The sequence below is a fragment of the Pinus tabuliformis genome, chromosome 7 (assembly GCF_031772625.1).
Source record: "Pinus tabuliformis cultivar Carrire ecotype Pingquan chromosome 7, CPIR1, whole genome shotgun sequence".
In the NCBI taxonomy this organism is placed as follows: Eukaryota; Viridiplantae; Streptophyta; class Pinopsida; order Pinales; family Pinaceae; genus Pinus; species Pinus tabuliformis.
The window spans coordinates 1,455,344,399-1,455,362,973 of NC_142293.1; the positions used below are offsets into that span (position 1 = coordinate 1,455,344,399).

The 18,575-nt window shown below is 34.7% G+C and overlaps 1 pseudogene; it reads right to left on the reverse strand.

The window, feature by feature from the left end:
- Nucleotides 1-13,302: 13,302 nt before the first annotated feature.
- LOC149253220 (beta-glucosidase 22-like) lies at nt 13,303-17,393 on the reverse strand (annotated as a pseudogene).
- Between the last annotated feature and the right edge of the window lie 1,182 nt (nt 17,394-18,575).

Sequence of the window (18,575 nt, forward strand, 5' to 3'; positions counted from 1 at the left end):
TCAATTTGTTGATGATACTTTGTTAATAGGAGGAGCTTCCAACACTATAGCCCGCCGCTTCAAAGCCCTCTTGGACAAATACATGAGCTACTCGGGAGGTATGGTTAATCAACTCAAAAGTTGCATCTATATGGTTGGAACACAACAACTCAAGTCCTTCATAACATCGCCAACACCTTTGGGGTCCCTTGCAATTTAGATTGGGAGCACTTCACTTATCTGGGCATGCCAATGAGTGTTGGTCCTCTGAAAATTGAAGTGTGGGATACCATGATAGATAAAATGAAAAGGAAAGTGCAGCAATGGGGTTCCACATGGCTCAATCCAGCAGGTCACCTTGTTCTTCTGAAAACAGGGCTATCTTCTCTACCCTTATACCAATTTATGCTTCTGCAAGCACCTGCCATTTTCCATCATAAAATGGAAATCATTCTCTGCCATTTCCTCTGGCAAGGGGGGAAAAATGAAAAAAGGAAGTTCAATCTTGTTAGTTGGAAGCAGGTCATTCAAACCCACGATCATGGAGGACTAGGAATCAGATCTCCCAAGTTCCTAAATCTGGCTTTTGGTGGCAAGATCATTTGGAGATTCATCAGCGGCCATTCAGCTTGGTGGAAAAGAGTGTTGGAGGCCAAATATCTAAATTTTCCAAGACAATACCTTTTGGACAACGATATCCCCAATAGAGTTTGCTCCAAAATATGGGGATTGTGCAAGAAAGCAATCCCCTTTCTGGCCCAAAACATCTCTAAAGTTCCTAGGGGCGTCACCAATATCAAAATCAGAGTAGACAAAATTATGGGACCGCAGCCTATCAGCAGCCAACCTAGAACTGATCAAATTTTCTCCTTCTTTGAGAACATAGGGTTTCATTATCTGGATCAAATCTCCCAATGGGATACCAAATATCAGATTTGGAAGGGATGAACTTTTCCAACCATTCCCATAGACCTCAAGGCGAGCTTCATTATTCTCCAAGCTCACCTCCATAGCATCGATCCTATTAAAAAAAATGATATCGACAGCTTTCGATGGGATCCTTCGGGGTCCAATTACACAATTCAAGCTGCCCATCAGTATATCTGTAATAACGAACAACCCACGCCCATTTGAAATCATTGGAAAACTCTCTGGAAGTCTGAGGCCATCCCAAAAATTAAATTCTTCGTTTTGGCTCTTCTAAAAGGGAAAATCCTTACTTCTGACAACTTGAAAAAAAGAGGCATAATTGGTCCCTCTCGATGCCCAAACTGCCTAAACTGCTGAAGAATCCATCCAACATCTCTTTATTGCCTGTGCCTTCGCCACTTCCTGTTGGAGAGAAATATCCTTCAATGACCTTCTCCTCTGGGATCCCCATAACTCCATTGGAGAAGTTCTGCACCTTTGGAAGAATAGCTACCCATGGCAACAAAAGAAGAACAACATAATCAAAAGGCTTTGGGATACTCTTCCCTACTCTCTCCTGTGGAACATTTAGTTGGCAAGAAACCGCATGGTGTTCAAAGATAAAGAAACCATCACAAGGAAGCTTTGTAACAAGGCAAAGAGTATTACTTTAGAAACCATCTCAGCTAAAAATCAAAAGCAAATTGATATCACTGGTCTTTGTGTTGAAGAAAGGAACTTCATAGGTTCTTTGTTGGATAAAAGCAATAGCAACCAGAGTGGAAGTAACATCAGTAGCCAGCTCAACACTTCTAAACATAGGTGGAAAGTAAGATTGAAAGAAGAGGAGTTCTCAACTTGGCTCAACAACAACAACTCCCACATCTCTTCTTCGATGGAGCCTCCAGATCTAACCCTGGAACAACAGGGGCAGGTGGAGTCATCTACAGTACTAACAAAGATATCAGAATCACTTATGAATGGGGGCTTGGCCCTCTCTCTAACAATAGGGTAGAAGCTTTAGCTCTTTATCAAGGGCTCATCCAACTTCAAAAACTGGGAATTAACAAAGCAATGATCTTCGGTGACTCAACAACCATCATCTGTCTTATGGTCCACAACCAAAATGCCTCCAATGTGCCTCTCCAACAAGCCATCAACTAGTGTGAAGCTCTCGCTTATCAAATGTCTGATCTTTGATTCTTCCATGTTCTTTGAACTCTTAACAATGAAGCTGACATTTGTGCCAATCGAGCATGTAGCAGACCCATAGGAAATCTCCTTTGCAATACTGTCGAATCCCAAAACTATCTACCTTGATCAAATTCATTTCAATGCTCAGAATGGATAGTGGCAAATCAATTGGCTCAGACTCCCTCAGCGTCTTCAAGAAATGTTAGGCCCTGAACTCTGCAAAAATGCGCCTTGTCAGCCATCAGAATCATGACCACTCAACGGAATCTCTGAACTCGATCCGCTTTTCTCATTTCAATCCCATCGCCCATGCTGCTCTGCCCAGTCCTTTCCTCCCCCGTGACCCTCCCCGTGTTTTTCTCGTGATTTCTTCTCTACTCTCCATCTGTGCCTCGTTCGATCCCGCCTTCTTATTCGCTCTCTCCTCCCCTCATTCCCGCATATTCCCTTCTTCCTGGCTCCTCTCGTTGGTAGCTTCCTGCACTTCTGCGCTGAACCATCGACCCCCTTCCCTCCTCTTCTTCTCTCATCCCCCAAGCTCACTTCGCCCAGGCTCTTCAGATCTACACCTTCGCAAAGCCCTCCTCATAGCTTGTGTTCTCGCAATGGTAAGAAGCGAAGACTGTCTCCACTACGCCGATCTGCAAGCAGAGATGGAACAAATCCGTGCTCATCAAAAGATGTTGGATGCTAAAATCGACATTCATACATGGATCTCCAGCGAGAAGCACGAGGTATACATCAACCTTTTCCTCCATCGAGTTTCTTCACTTCAAGAACAGTTTAACGATCTCTCCCACAGATGCAGCCATGCCTAGGAATCCATCAACATTTTGAAGTTTATGATGGAGAAAAGAAACACTCCCAACACCAGCTCTTCAAGCTTAAGGAACGCTACAGAATTAAGCATGCACTGCAAATTTTGCTTTTTGTTATTCCAGTTCATTAGAATCTATACTTGTCCAGGTTTTCAGAAAGTTAGAAATGACAGGAGCGAAGAGGAATTTTGTCTCCCTTATAGTGTTTTCTTGCTTTGCTTCCCGGGCATAATGCCTTGTAATTGAGGAGCTTAGCCTCCTCAATCTTTTTTGGAATATAAACAACAACCAATTATGTAAAAAAAAAAAAAAAAACAATGATTATGGAGTTTGTAGCCAAAATAAAGATACCTATGATATTTGGTGTTGTAATTTTTGTAGCAATTTCAATTTGGACATGCATTTTGGAGTAACAATGATCATTGATTTTGTAGCCAAAATAAAACTACCCATGATATTTGGTGTAATGTAATTTGAGTACCAATTATTATTCAGTTTGTAATACCCATGATATTTGGTGTAATGTAATTTAAGTAACAATGATTATTGGGTTTGTAGCCAAAATAAGGATACCCATGATATTTTTGCAGCAATTTCAATTTGGACATGCATTTGGGAGGGCCAAGAGTGGGGAGGGTGACTTGTAAACTCGTTTTTTAGATTCGTCATGATGTCATTTTTCCGTTATGTTATCTATGGGCATGGACTTTCATTATTTATTTGGGAATGAAGTTCCATTTTGTTAAAAATAAAAATGTATAGCTTAACCAATTTTGAATACAAATACATGAATTTGGATTTTTATATATAATGTCTTCATTGAGTTTTAAGTTCATGATGTGGATTTGATGTTGTTATATTCTATCTATGTTATATAACTTTTGATAAATTAGTTAGAATGGATTTATTTATTTATTTACAAATTATCAAATTTGCAAGTGAAGTTACTTATATTTATATTATACTTCATGCAAGTTAAGTTACTTATCTATTTATATGTTACTAGATGGTGTAGGCACAAACCAACCTATCATTACTAGAACTTATCGGTACCATCCCAGACTTTGTCATGTACATGAAGAGTATATATATATGAATGATGCAAGTTAAGTTACTTATCTATTTATATGTTACTTGATGGTGTATGCACAGACCAATGTACCATTACTAGAACCTATCGTTACCATGCGAGACCTTGTCATGTACATGAAGAGTATATATATATATATATGTGTGTGTGTGTGTGTGTGTGTGTGTTAATTTTTAATATATGATAAAAAAAGACTAAAGTTTCAAAGTATAGTATACATGTTTTATAATAAAATTTTCAAAAATAAATAAATATTTGAGCCTTTTCCACTTCAATACTAATATATATATATATATATATATATATATATATATATATATAGATATAATTCTTTTATTTATTTTGTATGAATTTACAGGGTTCATCAGAGAAAACATCAAATGACACCGCTTACAAATAGATCACAGATCAATACACCAATATTTTTGACGTGGTTAAAACCCTCAAAGAGAGAAACAGTCCATGACTTGAGCCAACACGACCACTTCAGAGAATTTATTAATAAAAGAAATAAAATTTACATAAGTTTTTCTCATTAACGGTTACCCTACATGCCAGACTTTGTTATGTACATGAAGAGTATATATATATTTATTTTAATTTTGAATTTATGATAAAAAAGACTAAAGTTTTAAAGTATAGTATACATGTCTAATAATAAATTTTTCAAAAATAAATAAAGATTTGAGCCTTTTTACCACTTCAATACTAACATTTAAAAATGAAAATTTTATTAGCAAGTTGCTCCAATATATATAATAATAATAATATTTTTTTTTATTTATTTTGTAGAAATTTACAAGGTAAGTTTATCAGACAAAACATCAAAGGACATCGCTCACAAACAAATCATAGATCAATACACCAGTATTTTTGACGTGGTTAAAACCCTCAAAGAAGAAAATAGTCCACGACTTGAGCCAACGCGACCACTTCATACAATTTATTAATAAAAGAAATAAAATTTACATAAGCTTCTTTCATGAACAAACAAATGACCCTCCATGATCTTTAAATAGAGATCATGGACTAATCAGGTGTTAAGCCATGGATCAAGTGTCGGTAATACTTAGGAGAGAATGAACCATCAGATCACTTCATGTCTAGAACATATCGTGACCAGAGGGGAGAAGGTTTCAGTATAGTCAATGCCTTCAACTTGTGAATAACCCTTAGCAACAAGACGAGCTTTATGTTTATCAACTTTTCCATCTGGTCTATACTTGGTTCTGTAAACCCATTTACATCTAACAAGTTCTCGTCCCTTTGGAAGAGGAACAAGATTCCATGTATCATTTGCCAATGATGAACGATATTTTTCATTCATAGTTGTGTCCCAATCTGGATGGCCTGAAGGTGTTAGGATTATAATTCGCTAAATCTTGAGTTAGTAGAGAAGAGGCTCTATCGAACTGAGAACGTGTACATCGTTGATATGTAGGATCCCCTGCAAGAGCACCTGTTGCATCCTCAGTAGCACAGACCCATTTTGGAAGCTGAGGAGCTGAAGGAGGATCTTGAGAACGTGGGGGAGGATTTTCATTCTCGATGTCATCACCTGAAGAAGAAATATTTTCAGAAGTAAAAGGGATAGAGAGAGGTGACATATCTGCCGAACTAGGGTCGTAGGCCGATATATTTTCAGCAAACTTTACATCTTTTCTAATGATAACATTTTTGGACTTAGTTGGAATAAGTTTATATCCTTTGACATCTTCATAATATCCAACAAAAATACATTTTTCACTCTTAGGTTCTAAAACTTTATGATTCTCATTTGTAATATGGGCCCATGTTTCACTTCCAAAAACACGAAAGTGACTTACATCTGGTTTAATTGAGCTCCATTCTTTTTCTGAAGTGATATTATTAAAACCTTAGTAGGAGTGTGATTTACTATGTAATTTGCACAATTAATTTCTTTTGCCCAAAAATTACGACTAAGTCTTTTAGATTGAAGCATACAATTAGCCATTTCATTTAAGGTGTGATTCTTCTTTTTAGCTACACCATTTTTTTGTGGAGTATATGAAACAATATGTTGCATTTGAATTCCATTCTGAGTGCAAAAGTTGATGAATTTGTTGTTAACATATTCCTTGCCATTACCAAATCTTAACTTAAGAATTTAATGTCCAGATTTTTTTTCAACAAAGGCCTTAAAGGCCAAGAACATGTTAAATACTTCACTCTTGAGTTTTAAGAAGTATACCCAAGTGTGTCTGGAGAAATCATCAATGAAAGTTAAGAAATACTTGTAGGCAGAGAATGAAACAACTAGAAGTGGACCACATAAATCACTATGCACACGCTGTAAAGGGGTTGAGGCGTGCCAAGAGGCACATTTTTCAAAATTATCCCGATGATGTTTTCCAAGTACACATCCACAACAAACACCATCTATGCAAGATACCATTAGAATCCGTCACCATATTTTCTTTACATAGATTCTGAAGGGAGCGATAGTTTAGGTGACCAAATTGTTCATTCCAAAGTTTGCTCACTTCATCATTATGAGCAGCAAATACCGAGGGAAGATTTTATGATCCAAAGTTGTTAAACTTATACAACTTTGTAAAATCATCAGCAATGCAAGCAGCTAAAATCTGTCTAGGATCTCTTAGGTCCTTAATTACAACATCGTGAGGTGAAAATTCAATGATTTTACCTTCCCCTGAATGAGTTATTTGATATACAAATAAAATGTTGCAGGATAAGGTTGGAACATATAATACATCATTAAATTGACCATTGTCTATATGAAGAGTTCCAATCCCCACAACACTAAGAGATCTATCATCACCAACATATATATTTTTGGTGTTACAATCATTTAAAGAAGAGAACATGGCTTTGTTTTTGGCCATGTGATAAGAAGCTCTAGAATCAATGAGCCACTCACGAGAATGAGAAGAAGATACATTTAGTGCATAAATAGACTGAGATGCTTGACAACCACACGCAGATAGTGGTATCCCTGAAGATGAATTTGAAGTTGAAGAGTGCTCAAAATGGATGTTATGCTTTTTCATTGTTGCTTCCAAGGCTTTCATCTTTTTAAAGCATTTGGATTCTAAGTGGCCATCTCGATTACAAAAGTAGCAATTTCTATAAGTCTTTTTCCCTTTGTTTTTATTTGCTTTATCATTTTGAGACTGAAATTGCTTAGGACCCTTGTTTGGTTTATGACTATTCTTTTTAGGGTACTGCTTCTTAGGATTCTTTGAATTTGGTTGCTCTTGGGCGGCTAAGGCTTTTTTAGAAGAGTTTCCAAGATTAAGAAGACCAAGATATAAGAGCTTTTCTTGTTCTCTTATTAAAGAATCACAAAAGACATCAAAAGAGGGGGACTTGTAGTCTTGTCCTTGAGAAATAAAGGCTTCTTTAGTAGAATGGAAGGTGGAAATAAACACAGAGTAGGTTGGTCTCAACTTAGTAAGAATAGAATAGATAAGGCTACCGTCTTTGTTCTTAACCTTAAAACCTTCCAAGAGAAGTCTAAGGGTCTTGAATTTGGACAAAAAATATTGAATGAAAGAAAAATTATTGGGGTCCAATGTAAGCAACTCATTTTCGAGTTGATTGGCTCCAATTTCATTTTTAATTCTAAAAACTTTAATGAGCTTTTTATTGCTTCATTAGGACTATCAAGTTTTGCGATATGGAATCTAAAGTCTAGACATCCTTATCAACCCACGTGCTTGATCTTGCCTATTTTCCCATTTCGCTACCTTATGTTCATCTTGAGGTTTGGTTTCTTGGCCTGAAGCTATTCTGTAAAGACCTTTATTTTTAAGTAAATCCACAATGTAGGACCACCAATAGAAGTAATTGGTGCTGTAAAAAATAACTTGGCATGGACTTTCCATTTTAACAGAAACTGAAGCTGCAGATGCTGAAACTAAGTGTTTCAATGGAAAGATCTCGAAAAGTTAGGCTAATTAAAAAAACGACTTTCGGATGAAGAAGTTATGGTTTTTTGAAGAAAATTTGTTGAAGATGCCGATGAAGTGCGTGAATGTGCGGAAATGAATGATAATGTTATATTTAAATAAATCCCCCCATTTTCAAACTTAATCTAATTAGCTCACTTAATTTTTTATTTTTTATTTTTTGGTTATGTGACTCACTTTTATAAATAAGTGAAAGTCACTTTTACATTGGTACTTTATGAGCTACCCATTAAATTGTAACTTAAATAAAAGATAAAGAGACTTTAGAATTATAAGTGGCTCACTTTTTATAATGGGTGAGAACAGTTTTACGTAAAGTAACTTTAAAACATAAGTTACATATGATTTTTTGAAAAAGTAACTCAACAAAAAGAAAGACTTGAACTCGAGACCTCTATTCTCATAAAGTAACTCTAGACCAAGTGAGCTAGTTTAAAAGGTTAGTAATTTTTGGAAAAGAGGAAGGGCCTTTTATTTTTTTAGTCACTCAAGCTTTGGGGTGCGTGCTTACTTGACAACGCTCTTTTTTTGCCTACAAAACAAAAACCAGAAAATGCAACACGGACACAAAAAAAAAAAATCCGTACGGCTTGAAGTTAACTTTAGCCTGAAACTAAATATTTTCCTCAATGTTTCTAATTTTCCGATATCACACTAAGGCGCGGCGGAAAAGAACATACGCATGAGAAAAATCCTTCTTCTTTGTTTCTGATTTGCCCAGATCGCACAGAGTCGCGGGGCAAAGAGCATACATAGAAACGAAAGATATAGATCTGTTAATAAGAAACAGAGAGCTAAATAAACCGAATTAAACAGAGAGATGAATAGCTAGAAATGCAAATAAAGACTGTATACGTCTAGATCCTTAAAATGACGTAGCTAGGGCTACCAGAAATCTTTTCGCATGAAACGAAAGGCGTTCCTCACTGGAATAGATTCTCCTAACACAATAGAGCAGTTCTCTTTGCCCGAAAGCAGTTAAAAACAATAGATCTAGGAAACGACAGTCAGATGCAGTTGTACCGACTTCAGATTTGGATCACCAACAGATGCGGCCCTCAAATAGCTTTGATACCATGTAGGAATTTACAGGCTAAGTTTTTCAGACAGAACACCAAAGCACATTGCTCACAAACAGATCACAGATCAGTACACCAGTATCCTTGACATGTTTAAAACCCTCAAAAAGGAAAACAATCCACCTGAGCCAATGCGGCCACTTCAATGAACATATTAATAAAATAAATAAAATTTACATAAGCTTCTCTCATGAATGGTTGCCCTACAAATGACCTTCCATGCTCTTTAAATAGAGATCATGGACCAATCGGGTGTTAAGCCACAGATCCAGTGTCCTTAATACCAAGGAGAGAATGAATTGTCAGATCACTTCATGTCTAGAACATATCGTGACTATCGGATTGTAAGTCACAAATGTACATAGTAAAGAAATACACTTTACCTAACTCTACACTAGACCAAGTTATACTTAACTATTTCCTATGTGTCGAAATATCCTAACATATTTATGGTGGGAATAAGTGAATAAAAACACAAAAGTATATATAGTGGGGAGAGAGGAGAATTATGCACAAGTGAATAAAAGCACAAAAGTATGTATAGTGAGGAGAGAGAAGAACTATGCACAAGTGAATAAAAGCACAAAAGTATGTATAGTGAGGAGAGAGGAGAACTATGCATGCATAGTGAGAGTGCACCAAAGAAACTTTACACATGTAAAAAGACAAAACTTGCATGGTAAGTGGTAGCTTTACAATTTATTTTATTTTTTTTGAACTTGAGCATAAATATAATGCTAAGTGTAGTAATTGTGATAAGAAACATGTTGCTGTAAAAAGTTTTGTCACTCATAACATAGTTATCTTAAAGTACAATTTTTTTTTATTTTTTTTCGAACTTGAGCATAAATATAATGTTAAGTGTAGTAATTGTGATAAGAAACATGTTGCTGTAAAAAGTTTGGTCACTCATAACATAAGTTATCCTGAAGTACAATTTTTTTTATTTTTTTCCGAACTTGAGCATAAATATAATGTTAAGTGTAGTAATTGTGATAAGAAACATGTTGCTATAAATTTTTTTGTCACTCATAAATACAAGTTATCTCAAAGTAAAATCAAATTGAATTGGTCCAAATTTTATTATAAATATTTCGGTTTGTCTATTTTTCTTAATTTCTTTTTTATTCGTAGATAGATCCTTCTATATAAACCCTATATGGATGTATTGATTTGACCTATTTTTTAAATATAATTTTAAAATATGGACAGCCGTGATTGAGCCCCAACAAATATGCTCCATATGAGTTGAATATAGATGGTTGGGCCGGATAAATGACCCCGTGCCAGTTGGGTGGCATTGTTGCCACCTCGAAGCCAATGGAGTGAGCCGGAGTAAGCAGAGTGGGCAGAGGGTGGAATACTAATAATATAAAGCATTTCAATATTAAACATGTAACATTGATATTAAACATGTAATATTAATCTTAAGCATGTAATATTAATAATTAATAGTAGGTATCGAATATTTAAGCATTTAATATTAATAAAGATTTAAATCCTTTAAATGTCAATAAACATTAAGACCATTTAAATATTCATAAAGTTAATATTAATGTTTATTGAGAAAAATATATATGGGGAAATTGTAAAAAATATATTAAATATGAAATATTAATTGAAAAATGATTTATTATAATGAAATGTTAATTGAAAAATTTACATGTTAAATATGAAATATTTAAAAATAAGTTAAATATGAAAAATTGAGATATTAAATTTAATGTAGTTGACAGAAAGGATCCACGAGGAAAAAACCTTAAAAAAATAGGGCTCCTGCGACGTTTTTACCTAGTTTGTACTCAGCGTTGGAACAATGGAAGCAGTAGGCGAAATAACGACGTTGTTTCGTGAGGAGTGAAAAAACTCTGGTCGTCTCATGTGAAGGCAGTTCCCCAGGTCGACAAATCTCAACAACAATATGGGGCTGCAGGGAGACCCTGTCCCTCTGCTGGATGAGGTACTTTGTTCGCTCATGCAAACGTCGCAAATGGGAGAAGGCGGTGGGGAGGGCGAGGATGGTAGGAAGGTCAATCGACGCAAGGGAGTGGAGACCATTGGATGAGAGGGAGGACAGGTGGACAATGGATGTGCATGAAGGTACATGTTGATGGATGGACTAGGGAGGGAACCTTTCTATCCAAAAACATCAATATAAATAATATTTAAAATGTGTCTTTTAAAAATTGATTGAAAATATTTAATTTTTTGTATTTATTTATTGGAATTTAATTATTGTGATATTTAATTTCATTAGTGTGGTTTTTAATATTCTAAACAAAAATGAAATACAAAAAAAAATTGTAAAATTATTAAAACTAAATAAGAAAATATAAATAAATAAATAAATATATATATATATATATATTCTTTAATATTTAAATTTAACTAGCATTTGCACCAGATGTTGCAAAGGAAACGCCATAAAGCGTAAATTGAAGAACACAAATACAACAAAAGCATACTTTGATAAAGAATAAAAATATATTGAACGCTCAAATCAATGCCCCATTAACTGGAACCACTTATTAGACATATCTATCAACATTAGAATTATACACAATGATCAAGAAATTTCCCATATACAAACAACACCTTCCACAACAACCTTTTGTCACATCCACATTTTAAAAAATGCCTTGGAACGTGATTGGAATCTCCCATATTGCCGCTTTCATTATGCAGATAAATCTTCCATATTGCTATTTTCATCATGAATATTGTTAGTTAATTGTTGTAAAGTGTTAGTGTGTTAAATTCAATCCTATAAGTTTGACAAGCGAAAAACATTCCTCAATTAGCATAATATGCATTTTTCTCTCAACCATGCATAAAATGAATTGTTAAAGAACAAGATATCATTTTAGTTTTGTATTCTAGGAATATACTAAAGCTTTGGGAAGCTTGATAAAATAGTTGTATACAATAAAGGATTATTGAAGAATTTGAAAAGGATGACTAAAGAATTTGAGAAGGAACAATTGTGTACATTAAGAGATCAACTAAAGAATTAAAATTTGAACATTAGATGAAATGAGTATTTAAATTAGAACTTCTCATAAAAAATTCTTAACTTGTGATGTAGGATATCAAATTTCAACCCTACATAGAATGACCTTGTTTAATAATAAAATACCATTTTAGTTTTCCAACCAGAAACATATTAAGGTTCTTAGGAAGCTTATAAAACAATTATGTACTTTAAGAGATCCTTCAAGAATTTGAGAAGGATAAAAAGAGCAAGTTGTTCCACATAAATGTCAGTTACTTTATGTATAGAGTTTCCAGCATTATTGGAAACATGTATGTACAGAGTTCCTCTTTTGTGGTTTCTTCAATTATTTCAAGGATTAGCTCTCAAAATGAATAAACTATTGTAACAAATTTACTTCAAAAGAATTGAATAAGAAACACAATAATTCACAAAAATACAACCATAACACACATAAACACATTGAATTGTTTATTCCATCTAGTTCAATGTGAATTTAGACATGGAGGTTTTCGACTAAAGATAAATATACTATTCCATTGAGACTTCAAGCCAACAACAACTTAACTCCACATTCTATTCTAGGAGAAAATCTTGTTGGAGAGAATCTCTCATATCCAACTAAGATTCAACAACCTCCACAATAATAGACAAGGCATATATGTGTAGATAATGAGGAATACTCATTAGGAACACCAACAACAACTATTGAAAAATAATAAACCAGCAAGCGAGCACTAGAGTCATATTTTCTAAGAAAACCAAGATTGTCATTCAATATTTCATAATTTAAGCTGCCGTGATTTTGCTTGTGGCAAACATGAAGCACAAAAGCTCGTATTTTGAAGTATACGACTCATGAAGTTTGTTTCAAATATCACTTTAAGACTAGGATACCTCTAGAATAAAAAAATATAATATTGAACAATTTGTAAGGGTCCAAAGAACAATTTGGAGATAGCTAGTGAAATTTTAGAAAATTCCAATATGGTGATGATGATAAAGATGATGAAAAAAATAACATCCATTAACACTTACATGATCTATACAAACTTAAAAAATAAAAATAAAAAAATAAGTGAGATTTTTTAATACATTGTTTCCTACCATAAACATCATATATTAAATGCTATAAAAGAATTTTTGGAAGTGAATATAAACATAAATATCAAATTTGTATAAGAAGATCATGCCTAAAATATACCGCATTGTTTTCATAAAATTGAGTTTCAATTCTTGGTTCTATGAGACGTTCATAGGAGTGTAGGTGTTGAGTAGAATTTGAGATTCAAGTATTGATTCCTTGCTTTCCCGCCTCTGCAGAAAACTCTTGTACCAATGAGCAGACAGTTTTGGGATAATGCTTCAAATTGTCATTGAAGTCCACATAATGAAGACCAAAACGCAAAGTGTAACCACTCAAAACTTCAAAGTCATCTAGGAAAGACCATATAAAGTATCCACGGATGTCTGACCCATTCCTGCTACAATGAATAAATAAATGTTTTATGTCTGAGAGATATTCATCATTTCACAAATTCCTGCCACAATGAATAAACGTTTTATGTTTTAGAAATGGTATACATTATTGCTGCAAGCACATACCGAAGGACCTCTTGATGGAGATACATCCTGAATTAGTCATTCAAAGCCTCAGAAAGGGGAATAGAAGAATAATTAGGCTTTGAAAATCCTGTCCAGACATGAAAGCTGATATTGTAAGTCCAAAACAGATAATTAGATGGTCAATGATCAAAAAGTGTAGCACCAATTTGCTTATATTTTCTTGAACCTGCATAAATCTTAAGTGTACAGAGAGCTCTCATTGAGGACCTGAAAACCTAACTTGTGGTAGAGGAATAACATAAGAAGAGTGCCCACCATTTTCATGCACAATAATAGGAATATTATGGGAACGGTCCTCAATATATTCAAGCACTGCCTGCATGCTTTGTGGTACAAATCGCATACCCAAAAATGATCTCTGCCACAAATTTCAGCATGAGGTAAATATTTTTTTGTCAAGATATAAACATACTTAGAACATACTATTTAAAATTTATAAAAAGTTTAGTCAAATTTTTGGATTCTATTTGTCTCTCAGTTTAGAATTATGTTTCTAAACTAAGGCATAGTTTAAATCCAAAATTTCTAGCGAACTGTAAAAATCTACATACTCATATTTATAAAAAGCTCCTGCTAAAAAGAGAAAGAAAACATATGATTATAATAGGACATGTGATTCTTCAGAATCTTCCTACATCGACGCTGATGGGAATTCCATCTCGTTCCACTGCATTCATCAAGCAGTACAGAACAACCATAAAATGTTCTTAATACCAATGTTCTTGCAATGTATTATTTTTGAATTTAAAATAACATAAAACTTCAACGTATCAAAACCATTTTACTTTATGATTTGAAGACAGTAATGTTATTCTTAATAGATTTAAGGAGGCCAATTTGAAAGGCTGTTAGAAGATGAGATTTATTGAGTTAAATCTATTTGTGAGAATGACTCTCGTACTTGCAGTTCTAATGGAAATATCTTGAGCATAGTCTCTTGACATAAGTTCACCTTTTCTTGGAATATCAAAACAATACCTGGTAACATAGTGATTGACACCAATGAAGTCCAATGACCCTTGTAACTTTTCAGCTTGTTCCTTTGTAAATGAAGGTAATCGAGAACCCACTATATTCCTCATGCTCCCTGGATAGTCTCCAGAAACAAATGGGTCTAAAAGCCCGGATTTTGGAAAAAGAAATTAATTCAGGGTGGTTTTCTGCCCTCAACCAAACAAAAGTACACCTATTTGCATCCACTTCAACAATATAGCTATTAATTATTTGAATCACTACGAAAACCCCAACTGAAAAAGAGGAGAAATAACAATTGGTGAGACTGCTCTATGGTACTCAAGGTTCTGGAAACATAAGTCCAAAACAGATAATTAGATGGTCAATTATCAAAAAGTGTAGCACCAATCTGCGTATGTTTTCTTGAACCTGAATAAATCTTTAGTGTACAGAGAGCTCTCATTGAGGACCTGAAAACCTAAATTCTGGTAGAGGAATAACATAAGAAGAGTGCCCACCATTTTCATGCACAATAATAGGAATATTATGGGAACGGTCCTCAATATATTCAAGCACTGCCTGCATGCTTTGTGGTACAACTGGCATACCCAAAAATGATCTCAGCCACAAATTTCAGCATGAGGTAAATATTTTTTTGTCAGGGTATAAACATACTTAGAACATAATGTTTAAAATTTATAAAAAGTTTAGTCGAATTTTTGGATTCTATTTGTCTCTCAGTTTAGAATTATGTTTCTAAACTAAGGCATAGTTTAAATCCAAAATTTCTATCGAACTGTAAAAATCTCCATACTCATATTTATAAAAAGCTCCTGCTAAAAAGAAAAAGAAAACATATGATTATAATAGGACATGTGATTCTTCAAAATATTCTTACATCAACGCTGATGGGAATTCCATCTCGTTCCATTGCATTCATCAAGCAGTACAGAACAGCCATACAATGTTCTTGCAATGTATCACTTTTGAATTTAAAATAACATAAAACTTCAACGGATCAAAACCATTTTCCTTTATGATTTGAAGACAATAATGTTATTCTTCATAGATTTAAGGAGGCCAAGTTGAAAGGCTGTTAGAAGATGAGATTTATTGAGTTAAATCTATTTGTGAGAATGACTCTCGTACCTGCAGTTCCAAGGGACATATCTTGAGCATAGTCTCTTGACATAAGTTCACCCTTTCTTGGAACATCAAAACAATACCTGGTAACATAGTGATTGACACCAATGGAGTCAAATGACCCTTGTAACTTTTGAGCCTGTTCCTTTGTAAATGAAGGTAACCGAGAACCCACTATATTCCTCATGCTCCCTGGATAGTCTCCAGAAACAAATGGGCCTAAAATCCTGGATTTTGGAAAAAGAAATTAATTTAGGGTGGTTGTCTGCCCTCAACCAAACAAAAGTACACCTATTTGCATCCACTTCAACAATATAGCTATTAATTATTTGAATCACTACAAAAACCCCAACTGAAAAAGAGGAGAAATAACAATTGGTGAGACTGCTCTATGGTACTCAAGGTTCTGGAAACATAAGTTTACTTGAAAATTCATTGTTAAAGAAATCACTCACCAGCCCACCATAAATTCATTTGCTCTTTGAGTAGCAGCCACATCTGTGGATTTATTGGTAAGAGGTATCATCCAATGTACTAAAATTACTACGAAAACCCCAACTGAAAAAGAGAAGAAATAACAATTGGTGAGACTGCTCTATGGTACTCAAGGTTCTGGAAACATAAGTTAACTTGAAAATTCATTGTTAAAGAAATCACTCACTAGCCCACCATAAAATAATTTGCTCTTTGAGTAGCAGCCACATCTGTGGATTTATTGGTAAGAGGTATCATCCAATGTACTAAAATTACTAATCCAATCCAGCCCTTTTTCTTTTCCTGCATTCATCGAGAAATTTATAAAATCTCATAGAGTGAATGGAGATGAACATAGATCAGAGAGGAAAAGAACCCGATAGGTTTTCCTGTACAACTCCACAGCAGCTATATGTGATAGCAAAACATGGTGACCAACAATATATGGCTCAACAGTTGAGTTTCCAGCAGTACAATTTCCAAATGGTTGGGAACATCTTTAATGTGGGAAAACGCCGTCTCCTGCAGTGCCAAAAACATTGGGCTCATTGAAAGTGGACCAATATTTCACTCGATCACCAAACTCTCTGAAACACACATCTGCATAACCTTTAAAATCCTCCCTGCATAAGATCGAAGTAGATTAGAGAACTCTGCTTCTCTAACCATAAGGTTATTAATGCACCATAAATTGATGCTTTGACTTGTGTGTCAACCCACATGGGAAGAAAAACAAGAACAGGAGATGACATAAGATGTTTACACAATCTGTGGATTTAAGAAACCTCCATAGGAATCTTACAGAGCTTGGGGCAGATCAAAGTGGTACAATGTCACATGTGGTTGAATGCCTGAGACATGCATTGTGAAACGATTAATAGTTTTGAGGATGATAGTCACAGGAATAAAAACAAAGTAGAGAGACAAGTTTGTCAATAAATACTACCATGGGACAAAATCTCATTTATGAGGTTATTATAGTACTCAACACCTTTTGGGTTGATGGGTCCTTCGCCATCTGCATCAATATATGTGAAATGGTTATTTCCTACCATTTTCCATTGAGTGTTTACTAAATTCTCAGGATTAAACATGTGGTCAGAGCTCAAACAGAAATATACCAGGAATAAGCCTGGGCCATGAGATTGAAAATCTAAAGGCATCTACTCCCATCGCAGACATTAGATCAATATCCTCCTTCAAAACCCACATGAAATTTTGCATTAGGTTGATACCCAAATCATCTAGGAGTTTAACTATTGATACATTAGTGTGAAAACAACAATAATGGGGTTGGACATGCACATAAAGCTTGAGGATGGCTTACAAGTAGCCACTGCATATAGGTTATCCTAGTGACATTTATTGTTCTTAGATTTGCAGATAATAATACCTTGTGACGATGGTATTGATCAATAGCTACATCTCCCTTACCTCCATCCACAGTGTTCCCTGACAATACAGTTAAAACAAACAACAGCTCACTTCCAGCCTTGGCCTTGAAAGTCCCAAAGTAAAGTAAGGAACTGGGTAGAATGAAAATGAAGGGATGAATGAAGATATGTGATGAAACAGACCTTCCCTGTGAGTGAAAGTGTCAAAGATGCTTGGCTTCCAGCCATCTTCTGCTGCAGCTCCTTCATACTGCAGAAAACCAATTGTTATTTTGCAAAGAAACACGCTGGACAGTATTCCATATGGGCACAAACTGGAATTGACTAACAGAGACCAATTAAGATTTCACATTTGTAGCTTTGCTAACTATTTATGTTCTATAAATACTGTTAAAATGGTAACCTTACAGAAAAAGAAGACATCACTTTGTAGGGTGTGTTATTTGTATTTACACAACTGATTTTTTTATTCAATCAGCTATGCTATTCTCTGTGCTTTTGCTGGGTTCCTTCATCACCACCATCATTGGGAAATTCATTTCCCTCCTGGAGTATGAAACGAGTAGAAATTCCCAATTGATCTCACACTACCACCACAAAGAAGCTAGCAATCCTGATAGACAAATCGAACCAGCCATCCTATCAAGCAATCCATGTAGTTCTCAATCTATAGCTTTGATAACCCAAAATTCAAAATCTTTTATATCTAATATACACAGAAATTTTCACATTAGTATGTATAGATCTCATTCTAATATCTTTACAGATCTGATACAGAGGTAAACCAGATTTTTCATACCATGACAAGCAATATTAGCAAGTCTTGGAGACTTTCTTATGTAATGTCTCCTCCTTATTTGATAGTGTTGCTTTAGTATGGTTTGATACAAAAACTTAATTGTAGATATGGGTGTCCTGATCTCTTGCAATCATTCTGATTTGATGATTGTTATAGCTATGCATCCCATGA